The following is an 18,749-nucleotide window of genomic DNA, read 5'->3' as shown; positions in this document are numbered from 1 at the left end:
TGCTGCGACCTCTGAAAGTTGCTCACGAACTGAGATGATTCACCAGAAATAACACACTGCTTAGTATCATGGGCACCAGCACAAAGCTCACAGACACTAGTGATCTGATTAACTCCATAATTAGCCAAATAATCCACCTTCATCGTCAAAGCCTTAAGCTGAGTAACTATAGCAGTAGTTGTATCTAAATCCGAAATTCCTGCTACCTTGCCTGAGATAGTCTCTGAGTAGGATTCCGATATTCATTAGCAGCCATCAGTTCAATCAATTCATAAGCTTCATCGTAGCTTTTTCCAGACAAGGCTCCTCTTGCTGCTGCATCAAGCATGGGTCTAGAAGTAGCACCCAAACCATTATAGAAGCAGTTATTGATCATACAGTCAGGCATCCCATGATGAGGGCACTTTCTAAGCATCTCCTTATAGCGATTCCAAGCCTCACATAAAGATTCTCTAGATTACTGAGCAAAGTGAGTAAGTGCGTTTCTGATTCCAGCAGTCTTCGCCATAGGAAAAAATTTAGTTAAGAACTTTTGAGCAAGATTGTAACACCCCCAAATCCGAGGTCGGGGATCCGTGTTGTCACGAGTTCCATTTCCCTTAATAATACTTAATCTTAATAATCAACCAACTACTGCGTACTGTGACCCCACAATATACACACACACCACAAGTTATAGTCTCAGAGATGAATACCAAACAATAACACAAGTCATTTTATTCCACAATTATAAGTCATTACACCTCAAAAGGGTTTCTGAATAAATTTACATATTCTTTGCCATTATTACAATTCATAAATATACGTAAGTCTGGTACATCAAAAGTTGAAAGCCTAGCCTATTGGTAGACCCTACATCAGCTACAACGGCATCAACGCCTACAGGAAACTGTGGAACGTTTCCTATCCGCTCGCGAATTGGGAGCTTGATCCTGTTCATCTTGTCTATCTGTTGTTGTGTGATGAAAGAAGAAAACAAGGGTGAGCAACAAGCCCACCGAAATAATATGTATAATAATTAACAATATATGAGCATTCTCAAAGTACTCATGAAAGTCTTGGTCAAGAAGAAATGAACCAAGTTGATATCTTAACGCGACCAAGTCGCAAAATATTCAGTATATATATATATACTTTTAAAAATCTTTGAAATACTCTGCCAGGCATAATATACATAGAGTTTCAGTTTATAAATGTATAAACTATCGTTGCAAGGTGATCTCATATATATAACCTTGTCTCAACATTTTTCTGAAAATCTTTGACATGCATAAGATAATCATTTACTAGTTATAAGTTTAAAAGATGAAGTTACAAGATACTCCAATATACTTATATCTTTTCCGAATACTACTTGAACTACCCCCGTTCAAGTTATAATTAGTTTCAAAAGTTCATCACATAGATGAGACTACAAGATAAGATTTGAATAAATTCAATCTTTGAAATATCATTGAATGAAATGAAGTTACGAGATACTTCACTAAGTCCCGATATATATATATATATTCATATATATCTCCCATACATTTCCTGAAAACCTCTGTCATGTAAAGTATGAACAGAGTTGCAATATCCAATGAATTTGGAAAGAAAAGAATTTTGGCATAAACCCGATATCTTGCTGATCAGGCAAAGATACCAATAAGTAACCTTTTCTACTAGTAGATGGATGAATCCCCCACCGGTCATCACCCTGGCCGCATTAGGACCTTGTGCTGGACCGCCACCCGGCCTCTTACGCGTTGATGGACTGCCACCCAGCCACTTACACTTTGATAGACCGTACCCCGGCCTGTCACTTATGCCGACTCAATTAGATGGGCTTACTTCCTAAACATTGGGCAAGTAATCAAATTGTTTTCTCAAAACAGCAACCTCGTTGCGAATATAAAATACACCACAGAGCCGGATCCCTCAGATTTTGAGCGAGTATTTAAATCCCCTTCGAAAGGAGGATCTTAAATATAAAAATGAGTTTTGGGATCCGCCTTAACTTTTAAAAATCATTTTGAAGACTCGAAAACATTTTTAAGAATGTTTGGAGTAATGCTGATTTAATGAAATAAATCAGTCCCGATATATTAGAAAATATCTGAATATTATTATTTAAGTAATATTCCCCTAAGGATAACCTTTATAAAAAAATAATTGAAGTAGAAGTTTTAAAACTCATACTTGAAATGAATAATAAATAACCAAAGATATACTTATGCGAAAGTACGATCTTTATTTGAATAATCGAAAATAAGTTTGATTATCGAAACATTATTCTTTAATAAAATAAAGAATATTATTTAGTAAATAAGCAGAGTCATAAGTCCTCGAATGAATATTCAAAATAATATTCATTAAATAGAATAAACAGAGTCATAAGTCCTCGAATGAATATTCAAGATAATATTCCTTAAATAAAATAAACGGAGTCATAAGTCCTCGAATGAATATTCAAAGTAATATTCATTAAATAAAATAAACGGAGTCATAAGTCCTCGAATAAATATTCAAAGTAATATTCATTAAATAAAATAAAGTTATCGAATAAACCTTATTCTATTAATAGTTTTGAAAACTATATCCATATATATATATATAAATATATATAATAAACTCGGGAACATCGACTCCCGGTTTTAGAAAATATCCACCTTTGGGTCCCCTATACTAAGGGTATACGCAACTACAATCTCTAGCATAGGTATTATACAACTATAAGCATTGGAATCAACAGATAGATATCAAGATTACGAAACAGACATGCATATATTCCATATCAGCATGCTCCAATATATTCCAAGATTTGCTAAATAACCATCATGCATCTATCACAAGATAATGCATATACATATATACATCACAACAACAGTATAACGGGTAGAAAACTTGCCTGAGTGTTCCCGATTAGACTTAAGCTTAGAGTGGGTCTGATAACCTATGAACAACAACATAAGTCGGAATTAAACCACGGTCGCTTAAGAAACTAGACTTTAACCAATTGAACCCTAACGTTTGCTTATGGTCACTTCTACGCTTAACGAATCACATAAGTCGTTCGAGTACCCTTGGCTCCACCATTTTTCATAAATTAACCATTAAGAATTTTAAGGCGATTCTTTCGTGAGTACCCTAACAACTGCCTAATCCACTTTACATAATTGTTTCATACTCCAATTAGTCATTTAAGGGCCTTAACCAAGGTTTCAAAGTAAGGCGAGGGGTAATAGTTCGTTCGCGAAATGACGTTACTTAAAACGGCCGTTTCTCCTAAACCGTAAATCGGAACCAAGTGATCCACATATCAAAACGAAGCTTACGACACGCTCTAGCTAAACATAGCAATGTTACAGATTGTTTATTGAGTTTTATGTCCTGAACACTAAGAACAAGCAGTTGAATAAAAAAACCTCAACTAAATAATACTATACCAGTCCTTATTCTTCAGATTCTTCATCTCAACCAACCATAATCAAGTTTTATTAACTATAACAAGATTCATTCACCAAATCACTCCAAATCCAAATCAAACTACTAATAATCAAAGGTCATGCTTCTCATTTAGAAAACCAACCATCAGAATCACTAATAATCAAAGTAAAGGATAGGGTTTGAAGTTTATACCTTCCTTGGGAGGTGTTAAGTTGCTAGGAAGCCTTAGGGAGCCTCCTACAAGCTTGATCTTTCCAAAGAAATCAAGAACACAAAGTTAGGCTTTGAAGTTTCTAAAAGTCCGATTGAAAGAACTGTAAAAATGAGGGTCTTACAATTTGGATGATACTTGTGAACAAGAGTTGTAGGCCATCTAAATACCTTTCGAACGAGCTATAGAACACAACATTTGAGTGAGAAATGAAGGAGATACAATAGTTTTAATGTGCTGGTTCTGTTTTGGCCGAAAGCAATGGAAATGGGGGAGGAAGATGAGACCTTGTGTTGACTTGAACTTGTGGTGGAAATGAAATGATTTTAGGATATTTACTTGACTATTTGTTTTGTTTAAATTAGTGGAAAGTGACATAAGCATGGTGATATCATCAAGCTTACATAATCCTTGCCACTTGTATCATCCTTATGGTGAAAGCATCTTTTTAAGCTTAATCCTTATATTAAGATGTTAACTAAGTGCATTAATCTTGCACTAATTGACCCTCCTCCTTGGCTCTTGCATTACTTAATCGTTTAATTATTTTACGACTTGTTTATTGTTCATTCTTGTTGATCGTTTGAGGGATCATATCCGAGATCTCATTACTTGGGTTCCCCTAAACCTTTCTCAATATTTCATATTCCTTTTATGATCCTCTCTTATAATCCTTGAATTTAAATCCTTTTAATCATGTTACCTTATACTCAATTCTTTCGGTATCTAGTGGATTTTCGGGAAAAATCAAAGTGTTCGAATTTGGATTCTGACGATCTTTACATACACTTATATACCATATAGAGTACTAATAAGATCTCAGAATATCAATAAAAGAACTCCTACATAGTGTGGCATGAAAAGTTTTCTTAATCAGCATAATCAGCAAAATCACTATTCATCAATGTTTCAAAGATTCCAAAAATTGGGGTTATTACAGTCTCCCCTCCTTAAAAGGATTCCGTCCCGGAATTAGATAGAAAATGAATAGGGATACTTTTTCTTAGCATTGCAATTTCTAACTCTCAAGTCAATTTTCCCACATTGTGGTTCTACCACCAACTCTGACTAGTTTGATAACCCTTCTCCTAAGCACTTGTTCCTTTTCAATCTATAACCCTTCCTGGTTGCTCCATATAGGTTACGTCTGGTTGCATGTCTATGCGCTCATACACCCCTATTTGTCTGGCATCCGAATTACACTTCCTTAACATTGATACGTGGAACACGTTATGAATTTGCTACATGTTCGGGGGTAGGGCTAGCTCATATGCTAACTTCCCAATACGTCTTAATATATCCAAGGGTCCAACAATTCGTGGGCTTAGCTTTCCTTTCTTTCCGAACCTCATCCATCCTTTCCAAGGGATACCTTTAACATCACTAGGTCCCCTATTTCATAATACTATTTGTCCTTTCAAGTCAAATCAGCATACCTCTTATGTCCATCTTGGGCTACTACCAGCCGTCCTCTGATTAGATCTACTATATCCCTGGTCCTTTGGACTACTGCTGGTCCGAGCATCTTGCGCTCTATAACTTCATCCTAACATAAGGGAGATCAATATTGTCTTCCCTCAAGGATCTCGTAAGGCGACATCTCGATAATGACATATGATCTATTGTCGTAAGAAAACTCAATCCGTGTTAAGTGATCATTCCAATTTCTTTCAAGTCTATCGCACAGACTCTCATCATAGCTTCTTGCGCTACAGGTTTTGCTTCTCAATACCCATTCTTTTCCAGTTCGTAGTCATTACTATCTTCCGTACATAATACTATACTGGTTACACTTTTGCTCGTTAGCATTCTATAATCTTTTAATAATTGTGTCAACCTTAGTATCACGAATGCGTTTCTATTCTGAATACCACCATACTTCGTACCACTTCATCTCTAGCTACCTCCATCTTCGAACGCTTGGTCCTTCGTGTAGAAGTAAAAGAATTTATTGAGAGATCACTATGATCATGAACACTTGTTATATTGCATAGTTAGTACAGAAGGTGGCCAGCCTTTAGTACTTGACAAGCAATTAAACAACATGTGGTATCCTACTAGGCTTCTATCACACAGATAGATAGTCATTCGGCAATACCTCCCCTTCTGGAAGGGTTGTTTTTCTCAGCTTATACAAAATGAAAAGGAGAGAAAAGAACGAATTGAAGAGAATTGTATATGAAAAAAATACTGCCATAAATATCTGGCTTGGAATCTACCTCTGAACTATAGAGGTTTGTCATAGGAGAACAAAACATATATATCTGTATCAATATCCAGTATTATCGTATCACATTTCACATGCTTAAATATTTTTTCTATTCCGTCCATCATTCTATGGACCCATGCTCTTCCTCAAGCTTATACACAATCACCTTTAAAACTCCCTCGACATCAAAAATCGAATCTGGGATCTCATTCTAGACATCATCGTTACTAGAATTCTATGCTTGTACCGCAACCTTCCTTGTATAGTAATACGACCCTCTATTTGATAAGAAGGAATATATATTCAATTGGTAGATAATCGACTTAAATAGTCTATCAATAACAACTTATACATTACCACAACCCGATTAGTGGTACTCAATCTCAACATCCATTAAAATACAACTCTCACGGTTGTAATCGGCTCATTATTCAAAAAAATCGTTGATGCATTACTATAGTCCACCACGGACCTACTATAGTCATTCATTTTCCATGAAATCTTTATATCTAACCACACAAAGTCCATACCTACCTTATCGAATTCTTCTAAGGAGTTAACATAATCACCATTCATAATTCATGAAGAACACTCCAGATCCTGACGTACATTCATGACATGAAGCAGATAAAATTGCAGAAGAGTTTCAATCAAAGCAACGATAGCAAGTTAATACCATTCTTAATCATATGCCTTCAATAGAAGACTTAACTCAAAGGTTCATTTAGTCCTTCTTGAAACATGGTCCTGGCTTATCTCAAGATAGTACCTTCTAAGATAGATAGCCCGTTCATGGAGATTACACGAATTAAACCTTTACCAAACTACTATTACGGTTGGGTATTGCACAGTCATCAGAAGGAATGTCAATCTTCCAAACCATAATACAACCTTCACGGAATTAACCATTATCACTGTATTCCTCTGGCACGAGCGCCGATAATTGTCCTCTTACACTTAAAGTGTTGGCCACCTCTTTGGCCTTTCCTGATAGTAAAATTTCCTTACAATCAATGTCATTTTAACCACCTCCAACTAAATTTTCTACCTCATTTCAATCACTTCTTATATGAAAATGCTTCTCTTAAGTCCTGGTGAGAAAAAAAATCACCATTTTTCCATAAGTCATTGCCTCGGTCTTTAGAGGCTAACATTGTCACGACTGACTCTCAATCATACTTAGGACGTCTCTTACCTTGGATCCTTCTCGTTTTCACCAATCTCGACCTTCATTGGGTCGATCTACAGTTTCTTATGGTTCAACACGTGCCCACCTGGCATTATTATAATTACGTCATATTTCCTTTATCAAAATTTCTATTCTTGAGAACTTTGAATATTACCTTTTTCCTTGTAAAACCTCTAAGGTTATCCTTGAATCGTTCCTCCTGTATTCCCTAGATACAGGGCATATCAAAATACCATTTACTAATACTAGAACCATTGTCTATGTACTTCTAAAAATTTTCTCTACTGATCTTTAAAGGTTGTTGTTACCTTAATCCTTTCCAATTCATACTGTCAAAACTCATACTGTCCCTATTAAGGGCGAAATGCCAACCTTTATGCATTCCCCTAGGGTTCATCTCAAGTTATCGAAGTTATATCCTTAATTCCACCTTTAAAAAGGTACTTGTATCCTTCCATGGATAAATCAAGTCATATATCCTTGATAGATTATCTTATTAAATCATTCCCACCTCGATAGTCTATACCAATTTCACAATAGCATCCTTATTCAAACTGAGGTCAACCCATATGGCCTTCAAAAGATAACAATGGTTACCCGCTTTTCTTTCCTAATTTGGTAATGACAACATGGATGTTCTGCAAGATATTGGTCGTGTTCAACGTGAACTTTTTAGTTCTAACTACTCATTTACCTCTTTATTTTATCTCAACAGTCATCTTAATGTTGGGATATCTTTTATACCCGGCGTCCCTCTTTCTGGGTATCATGCCCCCGGTCTTACACTTCACATTCATGAAGGTCACTTCCTTCATCCAATTTTCCTAATTTCTTACTCTCTTGTCTCCTCAGTCTATCCGCGTCTCATTGTTTATCCTTCAAACTATCTCGAGGTTTCCTCGAATCCTCCCAACTTAAAGGGGATAAAATATATGTATCTCTCATGCCTTCATCCATCAGCTTTAACTCATGGTGAATCACTCTCATCCTGATGATTACATACTTTTCTATTTCTATTGTTACGAGTCTTTAGGATTTCCTCATACCCAACTCCCTTATCATTCCTCAAACTCTATTGCCTTTATATTCCTTTCCACTTCAGTTTCTCTTTATTTTCCTTTCTCTTATCATTATTTCATGAACCAACACAACATAAGCATTGATTTCAAACATCCCGTCATTCTGGATTCGTGTCTTCAGAACGAATCTTGACAACTTTTACAACTTAGATTCATAATTCATCATACTCGTTTGCCTTTGTTCTAGCTCTAAAGCTTTTACACTATCTCCATAACCTTGGGAATTACTTTCCCGAAAACAATTGACTGAACTTTAATCAGTTTATTCTAACCTCTGGCTCCGTACCTTTCTTGGTCTTTCACCAGCAGGTGGCCTCTCTCTTAGGAAGGTAAGTGACAAAAATAGTCTTTTGCGCTTCATCAATCATTTAGAATATAAAATCAGTCCTTTATTTCCTTTGGCCAGGCTCTTGTCTCAGCTAGGTCAGCTTGTTCCTTGGAACTCTGAGAGCTTAGTGACTTAAAGGTCCTGAAAGAATTTCCCACCGCATTGTTAACTCAGGGTGGTGTTTGGGAATAAAAGTATAATTTTTATTTAGGCAGGTCCATGAATTGTCCCATAGGAGTACCATCCCGGTTCTCCCTATCTTGCTCGACTTCTGTTTTCTCAGTATGAAATGTTTCATCCTTCTCCCCTAATCAGGGTTATCTTATACGTTAAAATCCTTGTTTTCCATTATGTTATCGGTTCTTTCTTTCTTGATGGCGACCTCCCTGACTATCACATTCAGGGTTTGCCCTAAATCTTATTCCTCGAACTATGACTTTCATCTAAGATCTCGTCCTTAAGCTCTTGAATGTTTGGAACCAAAATTCTGTAGGGATACCTCATTATTCCCTCATCATCTTTCTAGGTAATAATCTCTTCTTCGGTCATGGGTTCTCTGCCTCTATTCATCACTTTTTCTTGGCACAATATGATCTTCTCCAATAATTCGGGCTGTATTACAATCTCAAACAGCTTTTCGATACCGGCTCCGGTTACCTTCACTTCTATTTCCATTTTCTCAAAATCTCTTATCAACTCTCCCAAAGACATTTTCATCTTGAGTCTCTCTTTTATACTAAGGGCATTAGCCACCATTTTGGCTTTCCCTGAAAGATAAAGAATCTCTTAATCGTAATCCTTGATTAGCTCTAACCACCTCCTCTGGCGCATGTTGAGCTCTTTCTGCGTGAAAATTCACTAGAGCACTTATGGCTTGTGCAAATCTCGCACTTCTCTCCATACAAGTAGTGCCTCCAATATTTATGGCAAAACTATTGCCACGAGCCCAAGCTCATGGGTGTGGACATCGAATTTTATATTCCCTTAATTTTCTTGATGCGTACGCGATTACCTTGCTATGTTGTATAAGAAGCACCCTAATTCCTTATGCGAAGCATCACTACACATCACAAAATCTCCTTTTCCATCCGGCAACGCCATCATAGGGGTCGTCACCAATCTTTGCTTCAGTTCTTGAAAGTTGTTCTCGTATTTCTCTGTCCATTCGAACTTCTCAGTCTTACGAGTTAGCGCGTTAAAGGGGCTACTATCTTTACGAACTTGAATGAACCTCCGGTAGTAACCGGCCAATCCTACCTCTGGTAGTCGCCCTAACCATAGTCATCAATTCCTCAGTGGTCCTTTATTCATTCTTGTCAGGATCCTCCACGGGATTCTTCTCAGCAACAATCCCTTCTAGGACAACATCCTCAACCGCTACATCCTCAATATGAATATCATCCGGTCCCGCGTTAGGACGCTCTATCGGATCCATAATATGATCTCCAATAAGTAATAAAACATCATCGCGTTGTTGCTCCTCAACCTCAGGGTTCGGAGTCCCGCTACCATATACGATAACGAACTACGCTTCTATCACGATATTTATAAGGGTTCCCATAAGGGTTTTAACTGTCAGTACTACGTTAGGTAGTCCGACTATGAACTTGGCAAGAGTTCTTATTTATCTTAGTGAACTTATTATTTTAACATCACTTCATCTCTGAGGTTTAGAACGCTTAGCTCTGATACCATTTCTGTAACACCCCCAAATCCGGGGTCGGGGATCCGTGTTGTCACGAGTTCCATTTCCCTTAATAATACTTAATCTTAATAATCAACCAACTACTGCGTACTGTGACCCCACAATATACACACACACCACAAGTTATAGTCTCAGAGATGAATACCAAACAATAACACAAGTCATTTTATTCCACAATTATAAGTCATTACATCTCAAAAGGGTTTCTGAATAAATTTACATATTCTTTGCCATTATTACAATTCATAAATATACATAAGTCTGGTACATCAAAAGTTGAAAGCCTAGCCTATTGGTAGACCCTACCTCAGCTACAACGACATCAACGCCTACAGGAAACTGCGGAACGTCTCCTATCCGCTCGCGAATTGGGAGCTTGATCCTGTTCATCTTGTCTATCTGTTGTTGTGTGATGAAAGAAGAAAGCAAGGGTGAGCAACAAGCCCACCGAAATAATATGTATTATAATTAACAATATATGAGCATTCTCAAAGTACTCATGAAAGTCTTGGTCAAGAAGAAATGAACCAAGTTGATATCTTAACGCGACCAAGTCGCAAAATATTCAGTATATATATATATACTTTTAAAAATCTTTGAAATACTTTGCCAGGCATAATATACACAGAGTTTCAGTTTATAAATGTATAAAATATCGTTGCAAGATGATCTCATATATCTAACCTTGTCTCAACGTTTTTCTGAAAATCTTTGACATGCATAAGATAATCATTTACTAGATATAAGTTTAAAAGATGAAGTTACAAGATACTCCAATATACTTATATCTTTTCCGAATACTACTTGAACTACCACCGTTCAAGTTATAATTAGTTTCAAAATTTCATCACATAGGTGAGACTAGAAGATAAGATTTGAATAAATTCAATCTTTGAAATATCATTGAATGAAATGAAGTTACGAGATACTTTATTAATTCGATATATATATATATATATATTCATATATATATCTCACATACATTTCCTGAAAAAGTCTGTCATGTAAAGTATGAAAAGAGTTGCAATATCCAATGAATTTGGAAAGAAAAGAATTTTGGCATAACCCGATATCTTGCTGATCAGGCAAAGATACCAATAAGTAACCTTTTCTACTAGTAGATGGATGAATCCCCCACCGGTCATCACCCTGGCCGCATTAGGACCTTGTGCTGGACCTCCACCCGGCCTCTTACGCGTTGATGGACTGCCACCCAGCCACTTACACTTTGATAGACCGTACCCCGGCCTGTCGCTTATGCCGACTCAATTAGATGGGCTAACTTCCCGAACATTGGGCAAGTAATCAAATTGTTTTCTCAAAACAGTAACCTCGTTGTGAATGTAAAATACACCACAGAGCCGGATCCCTCAGATTTTGAGCGAGTATTTAAATCCCCTTCGAAAGGAGGATCTTAAATATAAAAATGAGTTTTGGGATCCGCCCTAACTTTTAAAAATCATTTTGAAGACTCGAAAACATTTTTAAGAATGTTTGTAGTAATGCTGATTTAATGAAATAAATCAGTCCCGATATATTAGAAAATATCTGATTATTATTATTTAAATAATATTCCCATAAGGATAACCTTTATAAAAAAATAATTGAAGTAGAAGTTTTGAAACTCATACTTGAAATGAATAATAAATAACCAAAGATATACTTATGCGAAAGTACGATCTTTATTTGAATAATCGAAAATAAGTTTGATTATCGAAACATTATTCTTTAATAAAATAAAGAATATTATTTAGTAAATAAGCGGAGTCATAAGTCCTCGAATGAATATTCAAAATAATATTCATTAAATAGAATAAACAGAGTCATAAGTCCTCGAATGAATATTCAAGATAATATTCCTTAAATAAAATAAACGGAGTCATAAGTCCTCGAATGAATATTCAAAGTAATATTCATTAAATAAAATAAACGGGGTCATAAGTCCTCGAATGAATATTCAAAGTAATATTCATTAAATAAAATAAAGTTATCGAATAAACAACTTATTCGATTAATAGTTTTGAAAACTATATCTATATATATATATATATAAATATATATAATATACTCGGGAACATCGACTCCCGGTTTTAGAAAATATCCACCTTTGGGTCCCCTATACTAAGGGTATACGCAACTACAATCTCTAGCATAGGTATTATGCAACTATAAGCATTGGAATCAACATATAGATATCAAGATTACGAAACAGACATGCATATATCCCATATCAACATGCTCCAATATATCGCAAGATTTGCTAAATAACCATCATGCATCTATCACAAGATAATACATATACATATATACATCACAACAACAGTATAACGGGTAGAAAACTTGCCTGAGTGTTCCCGATTAGACTTAAGCTTAGAGTGGGTCCGATAACCTATGAACAACAACATAAGTCGGAATTAAACCACAGTTGCTTATGGTCACTTCTACGCTTAACGAATCACATAAGTCGTTCGAGTACCCTTTGCTCCACCATTTTTAATAAATTAACCATTAAGAATTTTAAGGAGATTCTTTCGCGAATACCCTACCAACTGCCTAATCCACTTTACATAATTGTTTCATACTCCAATTAGTCATTTAAGGGCGTTAACCAAGGTTTCAAAGTAAGGCGAGGGGTAATGGTTCGTTCGCGAAACGACGTTACTTAAAGCGGTCGTTTCTCCTAAACCGTACATCGGAACCAAGTGATCCACATATCAAAACGAAGCTTACGACACACTCTAGCTAAACATGGCAATGTTACAGATTGTTTATTGAGTTTTCTATCCTGAACACTAAGAACAAGCAGTTGAATAAAAATGGGCATTACGACGGCTATATTTACGAGTTTTCCAAGTTTCTCACTACACCAAAACCTCACCAAACAATCCACAATCATTAAAACATAAAAACCTCAACTAAATAATACTATACCAGCCCTTATTCTTCAGATTCTTTATCTCAACCAACCACAATCAAGTTTTATTAACTATAACAAGATTCATTTACCAAATCACTCCAAATCCAAATCAAACTACTAATAATCAAAGGTCATGCTTCTCATTTAGAAAACAAACCATCAAAATCACTAATAATCAAAGTAAAGGATAGGGTTTGAAGTTTATACCTTCCTTGGGAGGTGTTAAGTTTCTAGGAAGCCTTAGGGAGCCTCCTACAAGCTTGATCTTTCCAAAGAAATCAAGAACACAAAGTTAGGCTTTGAAGTTTCTAAAAGTCTGATTGAAAGAACTGTAAAAATAAGGGTCTTACCTTGCTTATTTGGATGAGACTTGTGAGCAAGAGTTGTAGGCCATCTAAATACCTTTCCAACGAGCTATAGAACACAACATTTGAGTGAGAAATGAAGGAGATACAGCAGTTTTAATGTGCTAGTTCTGTTTTGGCCGAGAGCAATGGAAATGGGGGAGGAAGATGAGAGCTTGTGTTGACTTGAACTTGTGGTGGAAATGAAATGATTTTAGGATATTTACTTGACTAGTTGTTTTGTTTAAATTAGTGGAAAGTGACATAAGCATGGTGATGTCATCAAGCTTACATAATCCTTGCCACTTGTCTCATCCTTACGGTGAAAACATCTTTTTAAACTTAATCCTTATATTAAGATGTTAACTAAGTGCATTAATCTTGCACTAATTGAACCTCCTCCCTGCCTCTTGCATTACTTAGTCGTTTAATTATTTTACGACTCGTTTATTGTTCATTCTCGTTGATCGTTTGAGGGATCATATCCGAGATCTCATTACTTGGGTTCCCCTAAACCTTTCTCAATATTTCATATTCTTTTTATAAATCTCTCTTATAATCCTTGAATTTAAATCCTTTTAATCATGTTACCTTATACTCAATTCTTTCGGTATCTGGTGGATTTTCGGGAAAAATCAAAGTGTTCGAATTTGGATTCTGACGATCTTTACATACACTTATATACCATATGGAGTACTAATAAGATCTCAGAATATCAATAAAAGAACTCCTACATAGTGTGGCATGAAAAGTTTTCTTAATCAGCATAATCAGCAAAATCACTATTCATCAGTGTTTCAAAGATTCCAAAAATTGGAGTTATTACAAAGATCCTCCCATTTGGTGATAGACCTTGGTGGTAGAGAATGTAACCAGTAATTAGCTTTATCCCGCAGAGAGAATGGGAAAAACCTCAACTTAATAACATCTTCAGAAACTCCATTTAACTTGATAGTGTCGCATATCTCGATGAAATATCTGATGGGCATGTTGGGGTCTTCTGTCGGAGAACCCCCAAACTGAACTTAGTTCTGTATCATTTGAATCATGCTCGACTTAATCTCAAAAGTATTAGCCGAGATGGTTGGTCGAACAATGCTAGTATAAATATCAATATTCGGTTGAGAGTAATCCATCAAAGCTTTCAGATTCGCTTCTGGTTCTCCCATTACAATAAGTGCTTCTTCTTCAACTTTCTCCTCGACAAGAAATTCCTCGAAAACTTCCTTAGCTACTACAACTTCTTCCTCAGCTTGATCCAGTGTTCTCTTACGAGACCGAGAACGCGTATGCATACACGCTCGTTAGAGTACCTGAACACGACAAGGAAACAAGTAAGTAAAATATCCGAGTCACTGAACTTTAACGACTAATGATGACAAACACATAAACTAATAATTAACACCGAAGTCCCCGTCAGCGACGCCAAAAACTTGTTAGGACGAAAACACGCGCTAATATTGACGCAAGTATACGTGATCACAAGTAATATAGAATTAATTCTAGTTCATTCTCACAGGGATTGGTTTAGGTTAATTTTAATCAATGTACTTATGCAACAATTGGTATGGTTATTATCCAATGCTAAGACAAATAACAAATTGAGGTTGTTTTAACTACGCTTAACTAAGAGATTATACTAAAGAACATTAACTAAGAGAATAAAGAGAGTTGAATACGATATGACACAAACATAGAATTCTAACTTCATTAAATACTTCATTCAATAGCCTTTTCGTTCTTAACTTTAGCATGCAATGGTAATGACACTAATCAGATAACACGAAACTGATAAATGCCAACTTTCGTTGTACGAATACCATACTACCAGACATCCACAAAAGAGATAGAAGCTGAATAGACACCAATTATATTGAGACCCTATATGTCTATAGAATTTGATAACATAAAGGTTTAATGCACAAGTTATCTATCATGATTATATAGGTCAAGTAAGATGGTTAAAATTACCTACGAATCATGCATATCAAATACATGAACCTATGCTAGCATGGCGAGTTCTAAACCCCTAGATTCACTTTCGCTTCATTAGAGATTAACATGCTATCTTATAAGTTCACGACGCTCATAAGACGAATAAGCACAACCAATACTAGGATATCATACAATCACCACACACTAAATCATCAAGACAAATTAACTAAAGAAATCCATAAATAAATACGCTAGAACCCCACGATAACGATTAGCCCATAATCGGACTCATCATCAACGTGGGTTGCGAAGAAAGCATGGTATAATAAACATAGTCTTTATACTAAATAAATAAAAAAACAAGTACAAAATATGAGTATAGGTTCACAAGTAAGAAAACTAGCATCCAAAGTTACAACTTAAAACAAAGAATCACAGGAATAAACTAGATCTTCTTCGCCTTGGTTGAATTGTGCTCTACGGTCTTCTTACACATTCTCCTTAAGCTCAGGTACGTCTTGTTATGAAAAATGATCATAAGTTATGTTTATATAGCAGCCCATGAAGATTAGAAGTCCTTCGGATCAAAATCAGAGTAGAAACAGGATTCCTGGAATTCGACCCGGTACGGCCGCACGCTTCACCAGCGCGGGCGTGCTGCAATTCTGTAATCCTGACGCGGGCGCGCGCTACTACAGTGCGGGCGCGCTGTCTCTCTGGAGAAAGTCCTACTTTTGCTTTTCTTTCTAGTTTGAGTTGGTCTTTTCACGAGAAATCTTCTTGACACCATCCTAACACCAAATTAGCATCTAATCAATGCCAATTCACCCGAGTTCCTGATATAAGCCTGAAATGCAAAAACACTACAAAACACATCAAAAACATAAATAACTCGAGTAAAACACATCAAATCAAAGCCTTTATAGGACATAATAAGTGGATATAAATGCCACTTAACATGAGGCGAATCACCTTTTCCTCAGAATTAACTGGCAGTTCTAAAAATGGCTTAAGTCTTTGACCATTAACTTTAAAAGTTTCACCAGTTTTAGGATTTTCAATTTCAATAGAACCATGAAGAAAAACAACTTTAACAACATAGGGTCCCTCTCACCAAGATCTCAATTTTCCAGGAAATAACTGCAACCTGGAGTTGTATAAAAGAACTTTTTGACCAGGAGAAAAAGACTTTCTTAAAATAGATTTGTCGTGCAAAAGTTTAGTTCTTTCCTTATATATCTTAGCATTTTCATTGGCATCATTCTTAATTTCTTCTAACTCAGATAGTTGTAACTTCCTATGGCTATCAGTAGTGGGTAAATCAATATTTAACTCTTTAATGTCCCAATAAACTCTATGTTCAAGTTCAACAGAGAGATGACATGCTTTCCAAATACAAGCCTATAAGGAGACATACCCAAAGTTGTCTTAAGAGCAGTACGATAAGCCCAAACTGCATCTACAAACTTAACAGACCAATCTTTCCTATTTAAATTGACAGTTGTCTCTAGAGTTTGTTTGATTTGGCTAAGACCTCTACCACTAGTTTTAGGATGATAAGGTGTGGCTAACTTATGAGTGATGAAATACTTTTTCAAGAGAGACTCAAACTGATGGTTTTTGAAATGCTTACCCTGGTCACTAATTATATCTCTAGGCGTACCAAATCTAGAGAAGATATTCAGCAGGATATTTAAAGAAACTAGGCCAATAGAAACCACATCGAAGTATTTTAGCAGCTGCCTTTTTAGCACTAAAGTGACATCCATAAGCCTGATCCTGACAAAAGGAAAGTATAATTCTAAACTCATGGTTTGGAACACACCTCTTAATGATTTGGTCTGGACAATACTTAAAAAGATAGGGATCATCCCAAAAGAAGTATATAGCTCATGAGAGAAATTTGGATTTTTTTTGTTTAGACCAATAAGAAGGAATGTCATCGGTGACAAGGTAGTTAACAATATCAGCAAACCAATGAGTGATAGATATGAAAAGAAGATGTTCATCAGGAAAAGACTCATTCAAAGGCATATCAATGATGGACTCCACTACGAAGCGGGAAAGATGATCAACAACAACATTTTCAGAAACCTTCTTATCCCTAATTCTAGGTCAAACTCTTGGATCAACAAGACCCACCTAATCAATCGGGCCTTCGATTATTACTTAGAGAAGAGATATCTAAAAGCAGAGCTGTCTGTTTAAACAATGATTTTAGAACCTATAAGATAAGATATAAACTTTTCAAGAGCAAAAACTACTGCTAGAAATTATTTTTCAGTGGTGGAGTAGTTAAGTTAAGCATCATTTAGAGTCTTACTAGCATAGTATATGATATGATGTATCTTATTGATACTTTATCCGAAAACTGCCCCTACAGCATAATCAGATGCGTCACGCATAAGCTCAAAAGGTTGATTCCAATCAGAGGATTGAATAATAGGGACTTAGGTCAACTCTTTCTTAAGATGTTTAAAAGATTGAAGATATCCACTAGAGAAATCAAAATTTTTGTCTTTAGAAAAGATTGGTCGACAGTATAGCCTTTTTGCTAAAATCCTGAATGAAACGCCTATAAAAACCAGCATGTCCTAAGAAAGAACGAATTTGTTTGACAGATTTTGGTGGATTTAGACTAGCAATAAGATCAATTTTAGCTTTATCAACTTCAATTTCATTTGATAAAATTTTATGACCTAGAACAATTCCTTCTTTAATCATGAAATGATACTTTTCCCAATTTTGCATGAGTGACCTGCTAATCTTCCTAACATTTGATCAATGAAGGGTAGAGGAAAATGATATTTCCTAGTGGCAGCATTAAGTTTCCTATAATCAATACACATTCTCCAACTAGACTGAATTCGAGTTAGAACTAGTTCATCATCCTCATTGACAACTACAATGATCCCTGACTTTTTAGGCACTACTTGAACATGAATGACCAATAAACTATCAAATATATGATAAATGATTCCATTATCTAGAAATTTAAATATTTCTTTCCTAACAACTTCCTTAAGAGTCGGGTTCAACCTCCTTTGTGGCTCTTTAACTGGTTTAACATCATCAACTAAGTGAATCCTATGTTGGACAATGGCAGGGCTGATTCCTTTGATGTCAGATATGCTCCACCCTATGGCTTTCTTACTCTCTCTAAGTACAGATAAGAGTTCTTCCTCTTGAAAAGGTGTTAAATCAGATGCAATTATGAATGGAAGAGACTCAGAAGGACCTAGAAACATATACTTAAGAGTTTCAGAAAGAGATTTGAGTTCTAATTCTGGTGGACTTGCCTCAAATGATTCACTAGCTTCAATAGTGGCAAATGAGAAGGTTCTAACTCTTGATTGGAACTAAGAATGGTGGACTCTAACATTTTATTGACCTCATTTTTATGACT

At 35.8% G+C, this 18,749-nt stretch overlaps 1 non-coding gene across 1 annotated transcript; it reads left to right on the top strand.

Annotated features, from left to right (window-relative positions):
- Window positions 1-386: 386 nt before the first annotated feature.
- LOC141722958 (small nucleolar RNA R71) lies at window positions 387-493 on the top strand. Its single transcript, XR_012575956.1, has one exon. It is a non-coding gene; the product is annotated as a small nucleolar RNA R71 (small nucleolar RNA).
- The last annotated feature ends 18,256 nt before the right edge of the window (window positions 494-18,749 follow it).

Source organism: Apium graveolens, chromosome 4 (genome assembly GCF_009905375.1).
Source record: "Apium graveolens cultivar Ventura chromosome 4, ASM990537v1, whole genome shotgun sequence".
Taxonomy (NCBI): domain Eukaryota; kingdom Viridiplantae; phylum Streptophyta; class Magnoliopsida; order Apiales; family Apiaceae; genus Apium; species Apium graveolens.
The sequence above is the reverse complement of the archived record's forward strand: the minus strand, read 5'-3'. Positions and strand labels throughout refer to the sequence as shown.